Source organism: Pteronotus mesoamericanus, unplaced genomic scaffold (assembly GCF_021234165.1).
Source record: "Pteronotus mesoamericanus isolate MK-2021 breed Mesoamerican mustached bat unplaced genomic scaffold, CSHL_Meso_final contig_78, whole genome shotgun sequence".
Taxonomy (NCBI): domain Eukaryota; kingdom Metazoa; phylum Chordata; class Mammalia; order Chiroptera; family Mormoopidae; genus Pteronotus; species Pteronotus mesoamericanus.
Window position 1 is genome coordinate 16,074,617 of NW_026555258.1, and position 26,957 is coordinate 16,101,573.

Here is a 26,957-nt window from a genome sequence, read left to right on the forward strand (position 1 = left end):
AGGGGAGTGGCTGCAAGTGAAATTTTGTTCATTATCCCTTTAAGCGGGGGCGGGGGCGGGGTGGGGGTGGGGGTCTGTGTCTCTAACCATTTCTCCCTGGCAGACAGGAACCTCACTGCTTTGCACCACTGGATGTTAAGTGGGTTCCTTTTCCAGTTCAGTACTCCATGCTAGGGAGCCCGGCTTGGGGTTTAGACCCCATACTTCTCAGGGTGATCCCCGCCCCCCGGCTGCTGAAATATCCCTCTGGGACAGCTGCCACCTTCTTGGGAACCCAGGCAGCCCTCTCGTGCCTCTGCACTCCCTACCAGTCTAAGTATAGTGACATGGTTTCTTCAGTAAGTCCCTGTATATAAGCCTTCTTTCCAGCTAGTCTTCAGTTGCTTATTAAGGATGCTTTTCCCATAATTTAGTTGTAATTCCAGTTGTTCCTGGGAGGAGGTTAATGTAGCTTCTACCTACTCCACCACCATCTTGGATCTATAGATACAATTCCAGTATTTTATTACTTAATCCAGGAGATCAACTTGATGGACACTGGAAAGCCGAGAGGCATTCACCGCTGGTTCAAAGACACAGCCTTGTGCTACTGCAATATGCTTGGCTAAAACACAGAATTAAAAACTTCCAAAACAAATAACATTTGAATTAGCCAAAATGGTTCAAAAGTTCAAGTGAGCTCTTTTTATGACATGACTATGTATGGGCTTTTTTGCTGTCTGGGATGGTCACTGAAGCAGAGAATCCTAGAATTCTAGAGACAGAATGACCACAGAGATAATGTTGCCCCGCTTTTTTCAGATGGGGAAACTGAGGTCCACAGCAATTAAAAATCACAGGTGTGAAGATGATATCATTCAATATTTAAAATAGGTGGCTAACTATAACTTCTGCTATTAATAGTCAATAAAAAAAATCAAGGATCTCTGCATTTGCTCTATGAAATAAAGACATATCTTCCGTATTCAAATAGGGCAGTGATTTTTATACAAAGTGTTATAATCTAATAGGGCATAAAACATCATTTAAATATCAGTTTACTGCGTTCCTGGGCATTGAAGTATAACAGTAAGATTAGGGAGCCCAGCCCTGGCTGTTGTGGCTCAGTGGACTGCATACCGGCCAATGACCCTAAAAGTTACTGGTTTGGTTCCTGGGCAGGGCCCACGCTTGGGTTGCAGGCCAGTCCCCAGCTGGGGCATGCAAGAGGCAACCAGTTGATGTTTCTCTCCCTCTCTTTCTCCCTCCCTCCCCTCTCTAAAAATAAACAAATAAAATCTTTTTTAAAAAATTAGGGAGTCCAGTGTTACAATCTGACTGCTACCCAGACGCATTCCCTTAGCGGAGTCCCATTACTTTTCTGAACCTCAGTTTCTTTGTCCATGAAAAGGGTCAGACAGCACTTGTGCCTACATGGTGCTTGGAAGGATGTCATGAAACAATGTCAATAAGGCACCTTGCACAGCACCTAACATAGACCTAACAAAAGAGGGCCCAGCGGTAGCTACAGGTCCCATGATGCATTATTTTCCTCCACTGTCACAAAACTACTATGTGTCGTGACAAGCTCAAGCCTGAGTGCTGTGCCCTGGCTCCTTCCCCACTCCCTCAGACGCCTGTGTGTGCCCTGAGGACACTCGGTGCATGCTAACCAACACTCTCAGGGCTGACTCACAGCCTGGAAGCCACCCATGGCAGGCAGCAAACATGCAGCTCATGATGTCTCAGAGGCTAAGCTGTTACTGGAGGGAGCAGGATTTTGCCACCCAAAATACGTCTCTTTAGCATGAGGAATATTTTAGGCTGATTATTTTTAAGAAACAAAAGGCTCAGGAAGGGCTTTTTTTTTTTTCTTTCTTTTCGTTACCTCCCCCTTAATTACCTAAAAGAATTTAAAGGACCTGGCCCAGGAGAAGCACCATCACCAGAGATACCTGTGAAGAATATGGGGGCAGGGCTTGGAGACCAAAGTTCTCTCTGTGTCCCATTGTCTCTGTGTGGCCCAGGAAATATCTGTATTTTCACCTCCACGTGATTTGCTGTCCTCTCTTTGGAAGCCCCACTCCTGCCCCTTCGCCTTAGTTCAGAACGGCACAGACTCCCCACTGCCTGACCATCTGCGGGACTCGAACCCCCGTATATACAAAATTAAATTTTATTTTCTCCTGTTAATCCAGCTCATGCCAATTTAATTCTAAAGCCAGGCAGAAAAACCTGGGGGTAGAGAGAATTTTTCCTCCCCTGACATTCCCATTTATTTATTTATTTATTTATTTATTTATTTGTTTATTTATTTATTTTTGCCTTTCAGCATGGAGAAGAACCTCAGAGAATGTCCCCCAGGGGATACAGCTTAGAAGCCAGGACCAGGCTCAGGGCACAACAGTGTCAAAAAGCTGCTCCCTGTAGGGCACTAGGAGCGAGGACAAAGCAGCCTCCAGGCAGCTGGGCATGGACGGCTGTGTCCCACAGGAGAGAAGAGGGACCAATCTGTGCTCCCTGCACTGTCCCCACCTGCTGAGGACTAATCCCTGGTTATCTGTCTGCTGGCCCAGAGAAACCCAAAACTCCCCAGGCCTTTGAAAGGCTTTATCTCCTCTTTCCAGGAACTCATTTGCTTTCTCAAAGGTGCCACTGAGCAGCTGCTGCCCAGAGCCCAGGCGAGCCCCAGTCACGTTTCCAGGCTGCCTAGGTGCAGAGCCAGCCCCGCGATCCTGCTCCCTCTCCCTCCCTGGGCTTCTGTCTCATAATTAGAAAATCCGTTTGGGGAGCAAAGCAAAAATCACACATCACAAACAGCTGCTCTGAGTCGGGGGTGGAGGCGGGGGTGGGGGGAGCGGGAAGTCCGACTTTCGCCATAAATTGTATGCAAATAGGTTCTTTTCCTGGAAGAGAGCAGGCAGTGAGAGCGTCTGTCATGAGCTAACCCTGTACCTCCGCTGGGAGGGCTGTTCCTTTAATTCGCCAACTGAAAAAGTGGGAAAGGATGTCTGGAGGCGAGGCGTCCCATTACAGAGGAAGGAGCTCACTATATAAGCCAGCCAAAGCTGGCTGCACTGGCCACAGCCTGCCTACTGTCCCACGCTCTCCCGCGCAGACACACACACACAGCCCCTCCTCCGGGACAGACAGCGCGGGGTGGTGTGTCTCCGGGGGGCAGTGCACCTGGGAGTCCCGCTGCTGTTGCCGCTCACTTCCAGGTACTGAGTCCATGGAGCTGGTTCATTCAAGGATCTAGGGCTTTTCCAACTCCGGAAAGGTAAGTCTGTTTCACCCCGATCACGAGAGATCATTATAACATACTGTTAGCCTTCCTAGTACCAAAATGGGTTGCATTTTCATTAAGCACAAAACTTTTACTTGGTCTGCGCCGCTAGGATCTGGGTGCACCTGGACTGTTTTCTTTTTGCTCCCTCCCAGTCTTGGAGAGTTTTGTCTGTTTGTTCTAGTTCTATGAATAGTTACACATGCAAGGAACTTTCTGTAAAAACAAAAAAGAAAGTTTTTATCTGTGCCGTTCTTCAGAGGGAAAAATAAGAATATTCGCTTAACTCCCTGCCTGGCTGATTCACCTGTGAATCTTTTTGCAAGGGTTAGGGAAGTGGAGTTTGCAAAGTGCAGTGTGCTCGGAGCCTCACTCTGGGTGGGATGGGGGACCCCGACAGAGGATTGTCCTGGAGAGGACAGCAAAAATTTACATCTAAACCGCCCTTACCTTACAGTTTTCAATGTGGTTATCTATCCCCTCATTTCACAACATCCACTTTGTGGTCAGACATAGAAAGGGATGAGGGCTGGGGACAGGAATCAGAAGGTGACACCTAGGGCCAGGTGACGACCGCAGGCTACGAGGCCGGAGCGAGGCCAGAGCACTGGACACCAGCCTATCCTGTAGGGCGGGGTCTCCCTGTGGATGCCTCCTGATTCACTGATCCTTGCGCTGAGTACCTGGGCATGTTTGCGGTGCTTAGAGCCAGCAGGATCTCATGTCTTTCTAGAACCATCTCTCCCTCCTCACCTCTCAATGCAGAAAGCCCTAGGAAGCAAATGTTCCCAGGGATGGGAATTCTAAATCCCTCGGCTGACTGTGGAAGGAACACAGGGGTTCCCCTCTCTCATGGGAGCTGCAGGGGATTAAGAGTTTAGGTTTTGAAGCTGGGGATCCCTTTATTATCCCCGCCACTGCCACGAAACCTGTGACCCTGATGAAAACACACAACCACAACCTCTAATGAGCCTCAGTTCCCACTTCTCCAAAATGGGCACAATAACTTCTGGTGTCTTTATAAAGCGAAAACGAGTGATTGCTCAACAACTGAAAGTTTGGATCGTTATTGGCACTGCCAAAAACTGCCAGCACCTTGGAAGTTAAAAGAGGCACTTAGCCAACTTTGGATCGTTTCTTGTGCGATCCTCACCCACCTGTCCCACTCCCTGTTATTTCATCTTGCCAGGGCTGAGGTGTCTCACCAGGCTGGCAGGTCAGAGTCTTGGCTGCGTTTTGCCAGCAGGAGGTTGTGTTGGCACAGGTTGGGAGAGTAGGGAGCGCTTAGGGCTGGATGTAAATACCGGGTTCTGACTCTGGAGTGCACAAGGTTTTGAGGTTGGGCGTTTGCAGATTCTAAAGCTGTCAGCCGTGAGGTACGATGCTGCCGGGTAGCGCGGGTGTCTTTGGAAATGCTTTCCATCCAGGGGGAGAGCAAGGCAGGGCGCTCCACTTGAAGAAGGAATACTTTTTTCTCAGGTTTTTGTGGACTCCCCCCTCACTTTCTATGGAGCTTTCCCGTGTGTGCTTGAGAAATGCAACCTGCTGCCCACCCAGCCAGCTTTCCGCCTTGTCCTGCAACAGGACAAGCCCAGCACAGGACTGGGGAGAGGTTTGTTCAGGGCTAGAGAAACCTGCGGAAGTTTGCTGGATTAGGGTGTGTGGAGCCTTTGCGGCAGTTGTGAGTGAGTGCACTTTGACCCTGTGAGTTGCAGGGAGGTGATGGTGTTTGGAGGAAGAAGAGGGCGCATGCTACAAATATTCTCCGATTGGCTTGCACAGTGTGAAATAGATAAAGATTGAAAGGGGTGCCCCCAAACCTAACAGTTGCTAAAGTTTTTTATGCTGCAATTGAAAAGCCTAGTTTCCTTATCTCATTTCCCACTAACTGTTTCTCTAACTCCCAAGAAGTGACTGACCTTTTAGCCCTCATCTTTGCCGTCCATATAAAGAGGGGGACAATCTCAATCTCATACAGCTCTTGCGACACTCAGATGAGATACTACATGGCAAATCCCTAGCACAGCCCCTGGCACATAGTAAGAGCTCAATAAATTGGAGGCTTCTCTTGGTTTTATTGCTTATCAACTTACAAAGACTTGTCAAGACCAATTAATGTTCTAAAATGGTGGTTTCCAAACCTTTTTAGCAGTGAAAATATCCATTAAATGAAACTGAGGGCAAAACCCCAACATGTGGCAGGTAAATATGGGACCGATGGGGTTGCAATTGGGGTGGGGGATCCAAAGCTCACCTTACACCCCTCAGCCTCTGGAGCATTTCCACAGAATCTTGAACTCACAAAACACAATTAAACATCATGAAGCCGGGCGCTGCGTATGTAGGGTGAAAGCCTACACTTTGACAAGGACCTGTGCCCCTCCAAATTGCCAGCTCTGACGGAAGTCAGAGCAGCTTCCCAAGTAGTAAAATTGACAAGAATATATGTGGGAAGTTTAAAATGCTAAATGAAGGATGATCGTTCTAATTAACTTAATGATAACAATAGCTAAAACATGAAGACCCTACTCTCTAACTTAGAGGTCTTTTGTGTATACCATCTCACTAAATAGCCACATGTCTCTGAGAAAGGGACCGTACCTATTAGACAAAGACATAGCTTGAAAAGCAGAGAGAATGAGTGAATTTTCCTGAGTTCTAGGATTCAGAGGGATGGAGCCACTTTTCAGACCCATGTCCCTCTAATCCCCACATCAGAAGCATATTTTGCCATGTACCTGCTGAATGCAGCTGCTTCTTGAACTACCTTTAGAAGAAATAAACTTCCTCTCTGACTAAATCTGCCCCTCCAGCCAGACTGTGGCCACCCATAAATACAGCGGTAGCCTGATCATATAACCAGAATGGAATTTGGAAAGGGAATTCAAGCTGACAGAATGAAAAACACATCCCTCTTAATCCTACCCTTTCTAACGCTCACAAAGAACTCAGCACACGTATTCTCCCCTACCCCGGGGTTTCTCTAGACACACAATCATGCTTTCTCACAAGGAAAAAAAAATCCAGCCAGCTCAAAACACAAGTCCCTCCACGCTGAAGTCATGTCAGTTTGGAATGCTGAAAGTAGGTAACAAATATTTAGTTGACTCTTAATACGCAATCCCTTTGTGATGGTAAAACACTCAAAATAGTTCATGATGCGGATTACATATCACATGTGTGATAGAAGGGTTTGCCTATGGTTTCACATACTTCACAGCCTAATGCTGTAAGTTATGAATGACTAGCTCCATTTTATGACCCCTCCCCCACAAAAAATGAAACTCAGGGAAGTTAAGTGACTCATCTGAGGGTTTTCCATAAGTGAGGAGCAGAGTTGGCTTTAAACCCAAAGCTTCTGACTAAAACCCTCTCCTTTCCACTATGTTGCCTGTCTCCTGGAGTCACTCTGGGCTTACCTCTTACAGAGCCTTAACCGATGCTTGTCTCTCAGTAATTGGCCAAGACAGTAGAGAAGCCCCTGACCAGCATTGCTGTCTATTGATTTTACAGAATAGCCCAGCATATATCATTTTCCATGGTGCTCAGAAAAGGTCAACTCATGGCAGGGTACTTCTCTGCCTGGAAACAGAAAAGTTCAAATTTCAGCCCCGGGAGAGAGAAGAATGACAGGAGAGGTAGCGATGAGGTCATTACTGCTCATTTTCATTGCAGAAAAGTTGGCACACATATTGCCATGTACTACAGGTGGGAGCTGATTGGGAAAGCAGGGCTGTCCCTGTCCCTGTGCCCTCTCTGAAAGCCAGGTGAAACGAGCACCTGCTTCTAAAGGGGCTAATTGGTGTGCAGCCTTGGGGTAGTACACCCCCGCACCATCAGGGAAGGGCTGTAGGCTCTGAGCCACAAACTCTCTTGTAGCCTCAGAGATAAGGGTTAGGGTTCAATCACTTCTCACTTTGAGAAGTTTATAGGGAATCCCCTTGAATCTAATCCCATGCTAGGATGAACACCTTCAACACTTGGAAAACATTAGATGGTGTCTCCTTTCCAAGGAGGAAAACCCCTTCAAATTCCACGCAATAATTGCATCCAAGGCAAAAACAGCAGTGGCCCCCCCTGGGAGAAAAGTCTGTGTTCCTACCAAGTCATAACCTTGGTGACCAGACCTCTTTTTTTTTCAAGTTAAGCCTAGAAATTATTTTTCTGTTTCTTCTTCCCTTATCTCCTAATGCCAGCCTCTCCTTAACTTTAGCAACAACCTAATTCGGCACTTAATTACTCTCTTTGACCCTCCATTAGTGAATAAAAGGAAAATACTCATGCCAAAAGTAGATTATGAATGGAAAATCTCTTCCATGTGTATTTTTAGTCCATTTGTTAGTGAAAATGATAAATAATTATTTTGTGCCAAGTTAGCTCAAATTTTTGAAATTTCCTGAAATTCATAGGCCCTTAAATATGCAGCCATAGTAACACAAATAGCTTTGGTTGGCCCTTTAACCCTCTCCAAACACCCTGTGTCAAGAGCCAGAAACATTTCATAGGCTCTGAGCAGATGGCTTTGCTTCAGAACTACCCACTGATCCACTCTTACCCTGCAGGAGGTGAGTTGGCTGCTACTAACTTCTTACATGAATGAGTCCAAAAAGTTCTTCTAGGAGGGGCCTCAGAGATGATCGTAACAGCTAATGTTTACTGAGTAATCTTCAGGCATTATGCCATTTAATCACCCACCATTGTTTCTGCAAGTATAATTGCCCCTCTCAGTTTAAACATGGGGAATCTGAGGCTGTAAGGATTTAAGTGGCTGCCCCAACACCACACAGATAGTCTGGCTGGAACCAGAACTCAGAGCCAGTTCCAAGTCCCGAGCAAGTGTTTATAACCAGTATGGTAAGCAAGTCATGCTCAGCACCATAATTCTATTCATCTTCTGACACCAGACAGGGCTAGGCACAGCAAAGCTAAGAAAGAGTCAAAAGCTTGTTTTCCAGACCCTAGAATTCTCTTCAGCAGGATGGCCCCTGCTGCGATCTCCAACTTGTTCCTTCAGATTTCGCTTCCTGCGAAAACTAATTAAACAGTGTATGGCGTAATGTGTTTCCTCTTCTGAGCTCTGAGCTGGAGGAGAGTGAAGCCTGGTTCACACTTCATCCGTCCTCCCAGCCTGAGACCGAAAGCAGGGACGCTCATACTAAGCACGTGCTGCCTCAGTGAAGCTGCGTGCCTGGCAGGCGGGCTTCCACACCCGTTTCCTGGTTCCCACAGAGTTCTCTGCCTCTCCGACTGATCCCCATGCATCAGAATTGAGAACGGGCCCCCCCTCCACCTGACTGCATGCTGTTGAGCTCAAATACATCAGCGAGGCAGGAACTGTGTCTGCTGAAGCTCTTCATCTCCAAAGCTACCCGCTGGCAGGTATCAGGCTCTGGGGAGGGTGTTGTCAAAGGACTCTCTGCTGTCCCAGAGGAAATGGAGCCATAGTACAGCACCACTTTGCTTCTTAAGTGAGTTCTGTGATTTATGGAGCATGTACAGGTGCCAGATAAATTTTAACAAAGATACTCATAAATTTATAGATGTATAAAGTAACATTTCTGTGCCTCACTCTCTGATTCTCCAGCAACCATGTATTATTTTACAATGAGTGAACTGAGGCCTAGAAATGCCGTCACCTGCATAAAGTAGAAAGTGGTGGATTAGGGTCCCCCCCAGGGCCTGACTTCTCAAATTGTGCTTTTTTTCACTTGTGCCACTCAACACTCAGGTATGATTCCCATTTTTTCCATAAGAGGTTAGATGCTATGTGTGTGTGTGCGTGTGTGTGTGTGTAAATAAAAAACCTACTGATAGTGACCAGAGCGGGGGAGAGAAGGGAGAGGGAAATAATTCCCCTGGGACAAGGGGCAAGAGAAGGAACACAAATAGAGGACTCCTGGGCATGGACAGTGGGGAGGATTGGCTGTGGGAGTGGGCGTGGGACGGGACAGGTCAGGGGTGGGCGATGGGGAAAACGTGGGACAGCTATAACTGAACAAAAATTTTAAAAAAGAAAGGAGGTTTGAGACAGCAGGCGACTTGCTAGAAAAATATTTACATTTTTAAAGGGTAGTTTGGTACTGAGAGCAAATACTTAACACAAATAAGGGACTTTCCTACAGTGGACTTTCGGTAAAGGGATACTTTGGAAGAATAGGAGCTCAAATTTCATCCCCCAGGTGGGTTCAGAGATAAAACCGTACTAGGTGATGAGGAAAAAAGACAGCAGAGAGTGAATCTGAGTGCAAGACAGTATATTTTTGTTCAAAACTCAGCCTACAATTGCAGCGTAGGGGAACCCTGGCTCATAGCGGTGCACTGGGGAACTTTGCTAGACCTGCCATGCAACACGGACACACGTCACCTCACTGCAGAAGCGACACACTACAGGCTGAACAAGAGAGCCCAGAGCAACAGTGGGCTCCCTGCCAGCCAGAGTGTAGGCACCAAGATACAAAATCCCAACGACAACATCAGTACTCAAATGTGTGAGTGCTTCCAGACAAGGAAGCCAGGACTTTCCACCCAGGGAAGAGGGGCTTGGAGCGACAGAGAGAGGCCACCAGATGGGGTGCTCAGGAAGTCAAATGGGCCCATGTTGGGCAGATGTACCTGCAGTGCTTCCCCAGAGGGGACTGGCCTGCTCTCTGAGGTACCTTTGCTCTGCATCCTGGGATGGTCACACCGAGGTAGCTCGATTCAGAGCTGTCACAGAACAGTGATCTAACTCAGTGATTTCTAACTCATCTCCTGGCACACATAAACTAATCACTAAAATTCTGCAGCACACCAAAAAAAGTGTATTTTTTGCCAATCCTACAAAAAAAAAGTAGATATAATTTTGATTCATTCACACAAGAGGGCTACTGTTGTGTTGACTGTTGTCATTTTTATCTGACAATGACTAAATAGTCAGGTATTGCGCGTTTTAAAAATTCTTGTAGCACACTGGTTGAAAATCACTGATCTGACTTACATGTAGGTTGTTTTAAAAAATCTACCTCAAATGCATAGAGAGTTGAAACCCAAGGGATCATCAATAATCTCTAAGCCAGGGACTTGGGAACTTGTTTAAAAGGTCCCCCTAAGGTGGTTTCTGTGCTGCCATGGAGAGATGGGGAGGCTCAGCCTTGTTTCAGCTACAACACCTCTACTTTTATCTGTTTTGTACACTGAACCTTCTCGTAAAGTGCCATTTAATAAAAGAGTTCTGTAACAACAAAAAAAGGGTTTTGTAAATTGGTGGCCTCATTTAATTCCTCTTATTTTAAGGATGGTGAAACTGAGACATATAGAAAGGAAAAGTTTAAGATTTCATGCTAGTTGGCAACAGGGTCAGGATTGAATCCTAGGTGTTTTGACTCTTGCTCTTAGAAGCCATAGACAATATAAAAATTGTCAGAGTTAATAGATTGTTTAAAAAGGAAACATTAACAGAGTTTTATTGTTTGAATAACTTTGGCACATATGGAGCCAGGAGTCCTCTTTATTAGTTACTTGCTGCTATATAACAAATTACCACAAAACACGGTAGCTTCAGACAACACACATTTTTTGTGTTACAGTTCCTGTAGGTCAAGATTCCAAGCACAGCTCACATGGCTTTTCTACATCATGGTCTCTCATGAGGCTACAATCACAGGGTTGGCCAGGATTGAGGTCTTATCTGAAAGTTCAAGTGGGGAATGATTAGCTTTCAAGCTCACTCATGAGGCTGTTGGGCTGATTCAGTTCCTTCAGGGCTGTTGGATTAAGGGCCTTAGTTCCTTGCTGGCTGTGGGCCCAAGGCGACGCTCACCTCCTTCCACATGAGGCTCTCCAACATTGAATTGCTTCCTCAAAGCCAACAAGAAAGCGAGAGAACCTGCAAGCAAGATGGGTATCACAGTCTCGTGTAGCCTAATAATGCAAGTGACATGCCATCACCTTAGCCATATTTTATATTGGTTATAAGCAAGCCACTAGACCATCCCACACTCAAGGAGCGAGAATTACATGGGATGTGAAAAGTAGGAAGTTTATCATTGGGAACCATCTCAGAATTTGCCTGCCACTGCTACCAACACTCCAATGATTTCTGTCAACTTATCAATGACAAATTTGTCCAACACACCGGCACTTCTGTTGTAAGCAATCAATAATATGGCAGCCACTAAAGGAGGCTGTGTCTTATTTAAGCTTCCTATCCATTTATAAGGGGAAGCCAGGTGTTTTGTATTAAATGTTATAGTTCATTAGGGAACCACGATTCCTCTTGAATATCATGCCAGGGCACAATCTTCCAAGGCAAGGACTTCAATGTATTTCATTCAAAGGCATGACATGCAAAGTGACCAAAACTGAAACTGATCCAGTGTCCTTCTCCCTAACCTATTCCTCTCTTAGCAGATATAATGAAGACTATACTCCAGGATTAATTCTGTCTCCCTTTCCACATTTTTTTCCTACCCTACCATACGCCAAACCTTGTGGACTCTTCTGTCTTGACAACTAAATCACTGCCTCTTCATCCCCTCCATCATCACCCCAATTGGGCTGTGGCATCTCACAGATGAACCACTGCAGCAGTTTCCCCACTGGCTCCCATCTACCAGCCTTGGGCTGTAGAAGGCACATTCCTCCCAAACCTGAAGGTTTTCAAATGGTTCTCTTCTGGCCACAGGAAAAATTCAAATTCTCAGTCTGGTGTTCAGTGTTTTCACTGATATGGCTCCTGGTCTCCAAACAGACCTGTACGTCAGCTATAATTCATGCTCTCCGTACCAACCAACGATTTCATGCTTTGTGTGCCCTCCCAGATGCTATTTCCTCTTTGCTAGAAGGCCCTTTCCTATGCTTTTCACTTACTTACAATCTCCTTTCAAAATTCAGCTCAGGAATCACCTTCTCCAGGTAGACAAGATGACCCTTTGCTGCCATCCCATTCCACCCCATGTATTTCTCTATGATTACTATGTCATTCTGGAATTGCCTGTTCACTCATAAGTCAATGTCTCCTGCCAATGATGTTCTTGAAATGAGAGTTCTATATCCTTTCTATCTGTAATTGAGTACAACTGGAATAAAATTAATTTTCAATAACAGACAGCAGTCTTTGCTGTTTTCCAGATTTGGACTTCTCCTTCCTCACCAGAGTTTGTTTGGAAAGCCCAGACTTTGAAGTTGTTTTCATGCTTGCTTTGCCCTCTAGGCTCTCAGCCGTGTACAGTGATATCACAATATGTGACAGGAGGAAGCCAGCACAGTCTTGGGACAGGAAACCATCTCAGGATACAGATTTCAAGGAATGTCCTTGCTTTCAGAGGTGGCCCCCAGAATCAAAGCAAACCCTGCCTGGGAGTTTGAAAAACCAGGACCAAGGACAGAGGAGACCTGTCTGGGGATTTGAGGCTGAGTCACAAGAGAAAAATCTGGACTTTATGAGAAGGGTCAGTCTACAACTAGTGGAAGGAAGGAAAGGGCTCAAGAAAGGAATGCAGGCAGATATCTCTATCTTAGGACATAGAGAAATTAACAACCCAGAGGAAGGACTGGCTAATAACTAAAAGTATGGCTTTAGCATAAAAAAGTTCTGGGTTCAAGATCTTGCTGTCTGCTTGTTATCTGATCTTGGCCAAGTTACTTCTCCAAGATGTCTCATTTTTCTCCTCTATGTGAAAGGGAAAAGAGTAGCACCTGCTTCATAAGGTTATTGTGACTGTTAAACAATGTAGTGCAAGCGCATTGTGTAGCACAGAAACTGGCACTCAATATAAATGTTGTATTGTCATTGTTGTTACCAGTTGTTGAAATGGTTCTTGGGAGTAACACTCCACTGGACAAGCAGTTCCCAAAAGTGCATACTGTGGAACAGCACACTCATGAGATGCACCTTAAAAAGTGTTCTGTGACCAAAAGAGTTTGAAGAATACTTGACATTGTGTCCTGTTCTTGGAAATTCATAGTTCCTATGTCCACTCAATATATAGCTCTAAGAGCTGGAGACACAGTACAAAACAAGATATGTAAGATATTTTTATTTGTGGAGCTTACCTTATGGTGGAACAAGGTAGACAATGAAGAGGAATCAAATGAAGTTATAGTACAATTTCAGGTAGATATTTGCTAAGAAGAAACATAAAAAACCATAAGGGAATGGGCAATGACGGTGGTATGAGGAGCCCTCTTTTAGACAGTGTGGGACGTGGAGGTAGCATTGAGCAGAGATCTGAATGAAATGAAGAAATGAGTTCTTTAAGCAGTGGCAAGGAATTAGGATTGTATCCTGAGAGTGATTAAAAGCCAATGGGAGTTTTTGGGTAGAAGAATTCATGATCTGAGAAATCCCATAGCTGTTAATCTATTCAGCTTTGTTTTACCCATTATGCCCTCACTTTTTTGACCATAAATAACCTTTTCCACAGGACATCTACCTAATGACATCTTAGGATATAGTCTGGTAAATTCTGCCCTGGAGCACAAGGCTTTGTAGATTTTAAAAGGACTGTAAATTTGCTCCCCTTCATCTAGACCTCCAGTAATAAGCCAAACAAACCATTTGGGCCAAAACAGGCATGCCCAGAGCAGGAAAACCCAGCACTGGAGGTAGAGACAAGCAGGCTGTCACCCTAATTAACATCTCTTTTTGGCTAAGATAATCAATGAGTAGAGCCAGGCTTCAGTAGACTCTGGAACCCCATCTCAGGCCAAAAGAAACTTGCCAACATCTTCCTAGAAGCTAATAAGCACTTGCAAATAGTACGCCTTGGCTTAAGCCTTCTCCAAAGGGGAAGTGTATAAAACTTGAGCTCCCACCAGAAGCTCTGGGAGGAAGACAGAGGTCAAATATTTCAGTGCTTACATGTGGACAGCCACCAGATTGCTGCTGAAGGTCTAGGAAATGCAAGGTGGAGGGGTCTGGGAGGGCTCTAATCCTTCATTTTACCAATCAGTGCTGATTTAAGTTTTCACCTGATATAAACTGCAGGCAGTTGCTTGATGAGTCAACCCAGTGTTGTAGTTAAAACTCCAAAAGCTGGCTCTCCCTCTAAGACCAGTTGCTAATCCTCCCCGAATATCAATTTAACTTCTAATTAGGCATAATAATACCTTTCTCACCAGGTTGCCATGACAAATGACAAGATAAATGATGGCATATATAACAAAAACATCTAGCGTAAGGCTTGGCACAATACAGGTGTATAGTAGGCTCTAACAAAAGGTTACTTTCATTTTTGTCTCGTTCAATCTACATTTGGTTTTATACTAAAGACGAGTTGTCATTTATTAACTAACTACTAGATTCGAGCAAGGGTCACCATGTAATGTGTAGTGGCCTATTTTTGTAAATAAAGTTTTATTGGAACACAGGCTTGCTCATTCATTTATGTTGTGTCAATGGGTACTTCCTCTACGATAGGAAAATTGAGTTGTGACAGAGACCATCTGACTGAAACTTAATATTTGGTATCTGGTCACTTAAAAAAAGTTTACTGACTCCTGCCAGTCAGTGTACTGAATTTATATACACAATTTTCAATCACCAGAACCTAGCAAGTTGGGTATTACTATGCTTATACATATAAAGAGATTGAAATAGAAATATGCATCTAGCAAGTCCTTCTCCAAAAACATGCCAAACTATATACCTGAAGGAAGCATAGAAGAATACTAGAACCATTATTCATTTGTGTGACTCCTCCCACTTTGTCCTTCACTATCTCTCTCAGGCCAAATTTCTTGATTTTCTGCCATATGCTAAATTGAATGAACCTGTCTTATAGGGACTTTCCCCCTTCCATATTTATTTGTTGATTTGTTTTTCTTTTTAATAGTTTATTTTATTATATTTTTCCCATTATCATTTATTCCACTTATACCCTCTTCTACCTCCACCCATCCTCCTCACCTCCACAATTACCACATTATTGTCTGTGTCCATGTGTTCTTCTTTTTTACTCCTTCTACCTCCCAACCCACCCCTAAGAGCTGTCAGCCTTTTTATCTATGAGTCTGCCTATATTTTGCTTGCTAGTTCCATTTGTTCATTAGATTCCACATATGAGTGAAATCATATGGTATTTGTCTTTCTCTGATTGGCTTATTTCACTTATCATAATGTTCTCCAGGTCCTTCCATGCTGTTACAAGGGTTAAAACTCTTCCTTTAAAAAAAAAAAAAAAAACAACCCAACATTTTATTTATTTATTTTTAGAGAGAGGGGAAAGGAGGGTGAAAAAGGAAGAGAACCATCAATGGGTGGTTGCTTCTCATGCACCCCCTACTGGGGACCTGACCTGCCACCCAGGCATGTGCCCTAGACTGGGAATCAAACCAGCAACCCTGGGAATCAAAGCTGCAATGATCTGGCGCTCAATCCACTGAGCCACACCAGCTGAGGCAAAATTTTCTTCTTTATTAAGGCTAAGTAGTATTCCATTGTATAAATGTACTGTAATTGTTTTATCCACTCATGTACTGGTGGACACTCAGGCTGCTTCCAAATCTTGGCTATTGTAAATAATGCTGCAATGAATATATGGTGCATATATTCTTTTGAGTTAGTGTTTCAGTTTTCTTTGGATAAATTCCTAGATGTGCTGGGTCATAAGGCAGTTATATTCCTAATTTTTTGAGGTAACTCCATAGTGTTTTCTACAGTGGCTACACCAATCTGCATTCCACCAATGGTGCAAAAGTGTTCCCCTTTCTCAGGATCCTCATCACCACTTGTTGTTTGTTGATTTATTGGTGACAGCCATTCTGGTAGTTAAGAGGTGATATTCCATTATGGTTTTAATTTGTATTTCTCTGATAATTAGTGACATTGAGCATCTTTTCATATGTCTATTGGCCATCTATATGTCCTTTTTGGAGAAGTACCTATTCAGGTCCTTTGCCCTTTTTTTCATTGAACTGTTTGTGTTTTTTTGTTGGGGTTTTTTTTTGGTGTTCAGTTTTATAAGTTTTTTATAAATTTTGGATACTATGTTTAGCAAATATGTTCTCCCATTCAGTGGGTTGTTTTTATTTTTACTTTGTGGATGGTTTCCTTTGTTGTGCAAAAACTTTTTAGTTTGATGTAGTCCCATTTGTTTATTTTTTATTTTGTTTTCATTGCCTGAGGAGATAATCCATTGCTAAATAACATGTTATTTAGCTGCTGAAATATGCCTCCAGAACTTCAGCTGCCACCCATGGGAGCCCAGCCAGCCCTCTGCACTTCCTACGAGTCTCAATGTGGTGGTGTGGTTTCTTCTGTAAGTCCTTGGTTGTAAGGCTTCTCTCTAGGTAGTCTTCAGCTGGTTATTCAGGATGATTTTTCCATTTAGTTCTAACTTCTGTTTGTTCCTGGGAGAAGGTTATTGTAGCTTCCACCTATTTTACTGCCATCTTGGATCTTATTTATTTGTTCTTATAAATCCATTCTTTCAGAAATCAAAGTTGTAATGTCTAGCCCCTCAGAAATGCTATCGTGCTTTGACTAATTTCTTGAAAGCCATAGGGTTGTTTTTTTTTCCAGACAGTATATAGAATGAGGCCCAATTTTCTAGAAAGAAGAGTAGGTTAAGCTCCCCTGTCTGCTACTTCTTACTTTATCTTTCTCTCACTTACTCACTTTCTCTCCAGGCCAGACACAAGGAGATTTAGCTGTTTCCAGGGACTTTAAAGATTTGCCCAAGACATATAGTACATTTGGCTTTGTGCCTCCCTTCAAGTTAAAAATGTAAATAAAACAGTCATGTACACATCAACTCCCCAACACTATTCTTCCAAGAGGTCTCATTTGAGGAATCTAACAAATCTAACAACTCTACGTACATCAATGATGTTGTATTTACTCTCTGATATTTATTGTATAAATATTTATTGTATAAATATTAGTTCTTTAAATTGAACAATGACTTTTCTTCATAAGTTTGGTATCCCAACTAAATGGCATTTGTGAAGTGTCAGTCACAGGTAAATGTTAAACTCTTTGCTTCAATCTTACTTTAAATTACTAGAGATCCTCCATCCTGAAGCTTCACACTTAGCCACAGACCCCTCATAGGCATATCATTACTACTGTCAATATACAGGGCTGAGCAAGAGTGGATTTACTGTTATAAGTATGCAAAACACCATTTATTTCTGCATTATTATTTATTATTGTATTATTTTCCATATGAATAGCTATAAACCTACTTTTGCCCCACCCTGTATAAGGAGATGAAAAGAGAAAGGATCTAGGGGTTGTTCTCCATTGTGTGCTATCAAACCTAATCCTGTGACATACTTCAAACACAAAATAACCAAGTAAGTTTGGAAAACACTCTATAAACCCTCCCTTTCTTGGAGATTTCCAATGAACACAAACACTTTAAGACCCTGCAAAACCCCAAAAGCTGTGTAATTTGTTTGGTTTCAAAGAGCATTTGGTTTTAAAATAGCAATTGCCAAGGATGTTTAATTAGGAAATTGTTTCCCTTCCATTAATACCTGTCAGCAGGTTGTAGATTACACTTTAGAAAATGCCACTTAAAAAGCTAAATTAATTCAAAGTCAAGAGTTAGAAATATCTCTATATTTCAGGCTTATGTGCAGCTCTTCCTGCTCTCTTTGCAAGTCATGGCTAATATTTATTCTGGACCCTGATCACGGGGTCCTTTTGAAGTTAGTCCTAACTTGGTCACACAAAACCACCCGTTAACATCATTAAAGGACAGCAGCAAGGCTGGTGGGTAGGAAAGAGGCCTCTGGCTCATGAATCAATCCACCAGAATTCCATTCCTCTTCCCCCTTTCTAGACACATGACCTTGGGCTGTGTGAGCCTCCATTTCCTCATCTGTAAACTGGGAAAAGTAAAGGCAGCTCCCTCAGAGGTCTCGGAGAGGATTCAATGAGATAATCCACGTTAGATCCCTGGCACAGGTGTGTTCAATCAATGTTAGCTATTACTGCAGCATTCAAATGGCCTCCTTTTGCAAAAGAAAATGTAGATGATGAAAGTATGGCTGCCTTGCCTGGGATCACACAAATCAGTTACTGGCGTAGTCTTAGCTTTCCCCAAAAGTCCAGTTTCCCTCTTCCAGTCAGCTTTTATCAAAATGCATCATACTTTATTGAACTTGATCCATACAGGCCTTTATAATTGTTGATGACTCCATCTGGCTCCCTCTGACAGAGGCCTCAGTCAAGCAGCATTCCATTCACTGGAATAACAGCGCATTCAGTTGGAAACGATTGCCAAAGCTATCTAATTTTGCTATGCTGAATATTTGGCACACACATCAACCCTCCCAGCTTCTGTACCCATGGCAGACATTGCTAATCCATCACAACATTTCCCCCTCTGGAGTCCAAACATGGACAAAGAATCTTTCTGAACAAAGCTCTAGGAGCCATATCAGCTAAGTGAAGTTGATACATGAACTGAAACTTAATTGTCATCCTTAACCAACCTAACCTCTTAACCAATACATGAACCTCTACAATATTATGGTCTATTTTTAAAAATGTAGTTGATGTTGCAGAGCATCCTCATAGGGGAGGACAAGAAGGGAAAGGAGAGAAAAAGAAAATAGACACTAATGTTTAGTTAGCATTCGTTGTTAATATTCCAGGCTTATATAATCCATCATCCCATTCACTGTTTCCAGCAACCCTGGAGAGATCTCTATTTTACAGGTGAAGAAGCCATAGTTCAGAAAAGTCACAGGACTTTGTCCAAGGGAGGTAAACAGAATTTAATCTCAGGTCTTCCTGTAAAAGCTATGTTCTTCTCTCTCCCGTTACAGTGCCTCTTTAAGGCTTTTCAAAGTCTTTTCAGGTCTACATCTTCGGCACTGGGCGACTGACGGATAACAGCTTAAAAGGCCACTGTGTCACAGAGCTGTTTTCAGAAAATCTCTAGAGTTATGTGTCCATGTAATCTGTCCTACCTAGATAAATCTGTTTAGTTTTTTACTGTTGGCTGAAGAACCCACTTTCTAATACTTGTGAGAGGGCTGACTAGATTTCTTACAATTCTGGATGAAGGCCAAAACAGAGGAGGTCATTGTTCCACTGGGAAATGAATTAAAATCTATTTTTGAAGATTTTTCCAGAATTTTTCAGGAACCCATATTGTTGCCACTTGGTCAGAACCCTTTTTATTTTCTTTTCTGTCTCGGCAAGAAATAGACGAGGAAAAGCAAGTGCTCTGAAGAATTTTTATTTCAAATATTGAAACCAGACCATACCAGGGCATTTTTGTGGTCTGAATGTATCAATGGGTCTAGTCATATTCCATCTGAGCTTTTCTTAGGTGCACTAAACCACAAATATGAATCTCGGTATTGTGTCTGGATGGAACTATTTCATGAATTAAGATTTGTGGGCTTAATTTGCATGGTAATGAAACTTCTTTTGGGTGGGTGGGAGAGAGGAAGCCACGAATCACTGCCAATGCATAATCCAAACAACTGAGAAAGATACACTCAGTATTGGGGGATGGGGCTTGTACTTAGTATTGACCATTGCACATGGGTCTAAAATAAAATCCAAAATTAAGTTGGGCAGAAATATTACTGAATTAGCAATGGACCGCAGGTAACTAGAACCAAAGGGATGCTAGAATTGGAGGCACACAAAAAATTGCTTATTTTACAGAGGAGTGGATGTGACTAGCCCCAAGTCACCTGAGTGATTGATTGGCAGAACCATAACTATTGCTCAAGAACCCTTGGGATATTGACTAGAATCTCATGGTAAGGAGCCTGGTCTGTCTTGCCTTCTTTTATAACCCCTGTGTTTCAAATGGTGTCTGGCACATAGCACATGGTCATCGAATAGCTGAAGGAGTAAAAATGAACTAATTCTAAGCCCTGGCCAGTCAGTTGATTGGAGCATCATCCCAAACACCAAACTGAAAGGTTGCAGGTTCGATCCCCAGTCAGGTCCCTTACCTAAGTTGTGAGTTCAATCCCAGTTTAGGGAGCATAGAGGGGGCAACCAATTGATGTTCCTCTCTTCCATCAATCTCTCTCTATATATGTATATCTCACTTCCTACCTTCCTGCTTCCCTCCCTCCCTTCCTCTCTAAGAGTAATTAAAAAAAAAAAAAAAAGTCCTTGGGTAAGGATAAAAAAAAAAAGAACTAATTCCAGGAGCATGGCTATGATGAATTCCTTGATGTGTCTTGCTTTAAAAGAAATCACAGAAGAACTAATTACTATTAGGGCCATTAGGAAAATAAAAGTATGTGTTCCTTCATTAATTTCATGAATATGAGCACCTGCTGTATATAATTTCAAATCAAGAAATATATTCAGCTTTATATTATTCAATATCAGTATATGTGAATTTACTATGTTCTAGACATAGGCTGGGTGTTGGGTATTGAGAGATGAATGACTCAGATATAGTTCCTGCTTTTATGGAGTTTACAGTCTACAAATAGCCTAACTGTATGCATTCTAACTATATAAGGACTAACTGTACACACACTAACTGCTTAGTCTAACATAAATACAAGATAGTTTGCTTCTTTTCTAAAAGAGGAAGATATACATCCATAATAAAGAAATGACTCAGATGAGTCTGCATTCAAATCTCAACTCTGCTGCTTAATAGATACCTGAACTTGCACAAGGTACTTAATTATTCTATGCCTCAGTTTTCTCATTTATAAAATTAGAATAAAGACCCTGCTTTATATCATTTTGTGAGAATTTGAAATGGAAAATTTAAAGTGCTTACCATAGACTCTGGTCATTCAGACCAGCACTGAATGTTGCTGAAACTTGCTTGCGTATGTCCTAGTTTCTGAGATTTCTGGAATCAGACAACAGGTCTTTACTGGCCCAGTCTCCCCAGCACCCAGCATACTGTGCGGCACATAGTAAGTCAATAGCAAGTCACTCTTAAAATAATCTTAACATTTTAACTCATGTTGCCGGCTTGGGAGCGTGCACCATGCTCCCCATCTATAGTGACCCTTAAGAATATCACAAACATGAAATCCAAAATATGTGGATTTAAAAACAATTTGATTTTGTCAGCTTTCAGAAGAAAACTGTAAGCTTTATGATTATAGAGAATATGCCTATTTTTATTGTTGTATCCCTCATACCTAATGTGGGACTTGGCACATGGTAAGTATTAAATAAATATGTACTGAAATGATGGATAGTTAGGTAGGTGAGCAGATGGAGGGGTGGATGACAGATGGAAAATTGAAGAAATGCTATAGGACTAAGAAATCTGGAAATCTCTCAACACAGATGTTCTCTGAAATCCCACTGCTCACATTTCTCTCTGGGGACCCTTAAATTGACCTCAGACTAAGAATTACTAGAAGCCTTTCACATGCACTTAATTTTGAAGCTTTCTCAGTGATCTGGGGAAAGAGATAAACCTCAATCATATTTCTTGGTCAAAAGGCAGTGTCTATGGCTTTCATATCAGCTTTACCACTAATTAGCTGGTGGCCCTCTCTGGGTGTTTCAGTTCTGCTCTTTCCTGTCCTGTACTCCCTCTACTCTACTGGGTGTGGCTGCCTGGAGCAATGCACTCCTACCAGTTCTGAAGTGGGGCTCCGCAGAAGCACGTTGGTGTGGATTAGAAATCTCTAACCCCTGGAAGCACGTGTGTGGGTGCCCCAGCTCTGCCACTCCTGGGGTCAGTGACCTCCTACAGTTGCTTCTAAGCCCTGCTCCAGTCTGATTTTGATTCTACTGTATGACCTGATGTCTGTCTGTGTCTGTGGAAAGTGCTGAAAATCTGAGCCAAATGTTTCCCGTCAGGAGCAATGTCTTGAAAGATTAAACCACAGGCAGCCTATTCTGGAGAAAGCCCTGGCCGAGTGGCAGGGACAGCCATCCCAGGAGCAGAGCTGTTGCTTGGCCAGGGGCTAACCTCCCTTGCGAAAGAGCTCCACCCCGGGCTTCTGGGCTGGATTTTCTTGCTACTGAATTAGAATAGATAGGCTAGAGGAAACTTGGACTGTGGCCATAGCCTCTTTCCTCTCCTCAGGATTTCAGGTTCTCCCTGGTCTTAAGGACTTCCCCGAAATCTCCTTAGGAATTCCTCATCCTCCAGAGACTAGCCTTCAATGTCTTCTGCAAACAAAAGGCACAGCTCACGCAATAACACCAGACACCGGTTACTAAGATCAACTTCCAATTGGGCACTGTCCTAAATATTCCCGTGGATAATCTCATTTTCTCTCACTTGCCGTTGAAAGAACTTTATTGTGGAATTGCTATTAGTGTTGCCATTTTACAAATTAAAAAAATTGAGGCTCAGGGAAGCAATGTTACATAGCCTCTAATTCGAGCCATATGAAGTAGCCCCTATCCAACCATTTTTACCTACAACAAGGGCTGTTCCACATGGTTCAACCACTAGCAAATAGCAGAACCAAGGTCTGATAGTATTTGACTGGCTCTAGGGCAGATATTCTCAAACACTGCATAGAATACTCTTGGTTATTTTTCCAGTGTAGCATTTATCAGTCTTCCCTATACATATCTATTCACATGCCTGTTTCCTTTACTGGACTCACTGAGAACAAGTACATCTCAGAGCCTGGTCTTAACACTCATTCAATTCATCTCTGTTGAATGCAAGAATGAATGATTTTTAAAATAAATTCATTGTCAGGCGTCTGGGAAGATTGTTGGCTCCACTAGCCTCCTAACTGGGCATCCGTTAAGCTGCTGTGCTACCTCAGTGGATAAATGCTTTTCAGTGCTGGGATCCAAACACCTAGGGCTTGGAAGGGTTTTGGTCTGGCAATCAGAGTTTTTGCAATTCTTTTAAGACACAGATTGTGCTGGACTCAGTCAGATATAAAGATCAGATGTCCTTGGAAAAAAATCCACATTAAGGCTCTTTCCTGGCTCCTCTCTTCCTGACACACTCCAAGAAGGAATTTATGAATGTTGGGAAGGACAGGGGGTGAGGAATTTCTAGAACCTTTAAGAATGCCCATGTAAGCAACTCCGTGCTTAACTGACTGCGCATAAAGAAATCCTCTTGGTGTGAGCTGTCTCATGCGTTGCCAAAATGATTGGAAAGAAATTAATCTGAATTGCTAAACAGTAAGAATCTTTCTTGTTCCCCCAAAGCAAGGATATTTCACATATGTACCTAAATCAGCAAGATAAATACACTCTTCAAACTGCTAAGAATGAAGTTAACAGTAACTAATTCTGAAATACGATTCTAGCCTGTTGGAAGTTTTCTCTTTATCTAAAAATGAAATTGTTTATTCTCCAGCTGTTACTAAGAAAACAATCCAAAGATTGTTGACTCCTTCAGCTAGCAATGGTTTTTATCCTGTGGTGAGGAGCCCCAAAATAACCCTTAGTTTATTCCACGCTGCTTCTAAAAAATTAGCTACCAAAACAGTTCTACTGGGTGGGGGGGAGGCGGGAGGGGAGAATGAAAAATTTGATAACAAGCCAAGAGGCATCTTAGAGTATAAAATTATTAACCAAAAAGCCCCAGGGACATGGCGGCCCTGCTGTGGTTTCCCTGTTAAATGAAGTAACTCAGAGTAATGTTCTGAATAAAAATCTGTAATGCCAGAATCTGGAGAATCAGCACCTATAGCCGTCTCCTATATCAGTTATTTAGTATCCTAATACTAAAGAACTGATTTTTATCTTTCATCAGTAATGAAGTTTTAATACTTTAATACCCCTCTTCCCACCCCCCCAAAAAAACCTTTAGGACAATTGTTTTTATATAGATTTTTGTGTTCATGTTGTTTTTTTATTTTGAGTTTGTGTGTGTGCATGCGTGTGTGTGTTTGTGTGTGTGTGTGTGTGTCTATGTGTGTTTGTATAGAATAAGCACCATAAGTGTGCCAGGTATTTGGAAACCAAGGAACTAAATAGAGAAGTCTATGTTTTTTCAACAGATGACACTGTGAGCAGTTAGGCACATAGCCTTAGAGAAGCACAGCCAAGCTTCACAGCCTCAGCACCAGCTCCTCACATTGACCCTCCATGTCCTCCTCACTATGGCTCTTCTGACTCAAGTGCCCTCTCCTTTCCACTCCCCTAGATGTTTTATACCCCAGTAGTATTCCATATTGCTAACTGACCTTTGCCTGTGTCAGCAGCCACAAAGAGAAGCTGTTGTTATTATTGTCATCTTCTGGACTCCATTGCCTTTACTCATGCTGTTCCCTCTTTCTAGATTTCCATAGCCTTAAAATAATACCCCCTACTACAGTTGTATCCATCTATGTTTTAGAATCTCACCATCATTAAGGTCCATCTCTTTCAAAGTGTCTTTCTTGAGCACCTCAAAAGAAAGTAGCCTCCTTGCACTTTGAACTTTAATAGGCTTAGGTTGGTCAGTCCCTTTTGTTACCTGTTTATTACTGTTGTAGTCAGGATGGAGCTCCCTGGATTGTTCCATCCCTTCTATATGCAAAGTTTCCTTTCTGATCTATTCTCTAATTGACCAACATTATTATTATTGATTCTACTGTCATTAGCTACCATATATTAAGCACCTATTATATGTCAGGTACTGTGTTAGTACCTTAATATACATCTTCTCATTTTATCCCATCCTCCCACAAAACTAGGAACTAGACATATGAGGTCTGTCTGGAAAAAGTCCAGCCATTGTTAATATAATGGTAATAGTTTGTGTGACATCGATGTAACTGATAACCAAGGAGAGTGGACTGGAATGTGCATCCGTGAACAATGATGATTTCACTGTACTAGTCAGTAGGGGCGGTAGATGCTGTTGAGTGAGCCTGTGTACTGTTTGGCCATCACATTCAAAATGACTAAGAAGGTAGAGCAATGAATCTGCATCAAATTTTATGTTAAGCTTGAACATTCCTCCATGGAAACTATTCAGATGATTCAGAAGGCTTTTGGAGACAATATGATGTGTGCAGTGCAAATAAAAGTGTGGCACAAATGCTTCAAAAATGGTTGAGAATCTGTTGAAAGTGATCCACATTCTGGAAGGCCTGCCACAAGCAAAACACCGGAGAATGTTTAACATATACAGGCTGCAATCAACAAAGATCTTTGAGTGACAGTGCAAGAACTAGAAGACGATGTGGGGATTCCAAAATCTACTGTGTCCAGGATTTTGATACAGGATCTTGGCATGAAACATGTCATAGCAAAATTTGTTCTGCAACTTCTGCTACCAGAGCAGGAGGAACATCATGCTGCAGTTGCTAATGACTTGATTCAAACTGCTACCAATGAACTAGATTTACTTAAGAAGGTCATAACCAGAGAAGAATCATGGGTCTATGGTTATGATCCAGTTGTCCCAATGGAATCTGCCTGGTTCTCCATAACCAAAGATGGTGTGGCAAAGTCACAGAAAGATCAAGACCATGTTAAGTGTGTTTTTTGATTGGGAAAGTGTTGTCCACTATGAGTACTCCCTTCCAGGCCAGACATTTAATAAGGAGCACCACCTCAATGTTCTTCATCAGCTGGAGGATGCAATACAATGAAAATGGCCACAGCTTTGGGCAGCTGGTCATTGAAGCGTCATCACAACAATGCGCCCACTCACACATTGTATCTGTACAGAGTTTCTTGGTGAAACATCAAATCACCCGGGTGACTCAGGCCCCCTACAACCCAGATTTGGCACCCTGTAGCTTCTGGCTTTTCCCAAAACTAAAATCACCTTTGAAATGGAAAAGTTCTCAGACTGTTGATGAGATTCAGGAAAGTATGATGGGGCAGTTGATGGCGATTCCATCAAAGGATTTTGCAGTGTTTTGAACAGAGAGACACTGGAAGAACTGTGTGAGGACCCACGGTGCCTACTTTGAAGGGGACTGAGGCATCATTGTCCTTTGTACAGTGTCGCTTGTATCATATCTTCTTCAATAAATGTCTATTTTTTCCATAGCGCATGGCTGGATACTTTCTGGACAGGCCTCATCTATATACCCATGTATGAGAGGAGGAAAGTGAGACATGGATGGGGAAAGAGAATGTCTACAGGTAGCAGCTACTAAGTGGAAGAGCTGGATTCTATCACAGGTCTATTTCGCCCCAGAGACAAGGCTGTTTCTTCCATATCCTGCTGTTCATCCACAGAATTGTTAAGACTTCTACAGGACTGAGTTCCTTTAAAAATTCTGGAGCAAAGTTGTACAGGGTCAACAGATAAAGAAGAGTCATGAGTTATCTTTTACAAGCTTTATCAGTCTCCAAGAGAAGGGAGAGGCAGAGCAGGACAAGATGTTAGGTGCTCTAGAAAGTGGTCTCCAAAACAGCTTATTTGGGGTTTGATTTGAGAAGAATCTCCTGAAGAACTGGAGGCTTTAAGGTATACAGAGAGAGGAAAAAGAAAAAAAAAAAACTTTTCTATCCCTGGGGTAGGATATGGAAAAAAGATGCTGACCTGGGGCAAGATGGAGTTCCTTAAGATTTGAGTGCAGTAGCCATAAAGACTATTTCTCACTTTCACCTGGATATGTTTGGACATGCCAGGTATGGAGATTATAGTGCATATACAGGCTTGCTTGTGTGTAGGTGAGTTACTGAAAAGAACTCCCTAGTCTTCTGGTATCTCTCTCTGTGGTACTCACCCATTTTCATTAGACAGGAGACTTAATAATGTCATAAGTTTCTTAAAGACTCTCTTTGACCTCTCTGTGCCTCAGTTTCCTCATTTGTACTATGGGCTTAACATCACCCAGCAGTTTCTCTAAACCCTTAATGCTCAATAGAACTCCT

At 42.7% G+C, this 26,957-nt stretch overlaps 1 protein-coding gene across 1 annotated transcript in view; it reads left to right on the top strand.

The window, feature by feature from the left end:
* The first annotated feature begins 3,218 nt into the window (after window positions 1–3,218).
* TNC (tenascin C) overlaps window positions 3,219–26,957 on the top strand; it is an 87,630-nt gene continuing 63,891 nt past the window's right edge. The window contains exon 1 of the mRNA XM_054584908.1: window positions 3,219–3,259. The gene's annotated coding sequence lies outside the window, so the exon portion shown is untranslated. The remainder of the gene's footprint in view (window positions 3,260–26,957) is intronic.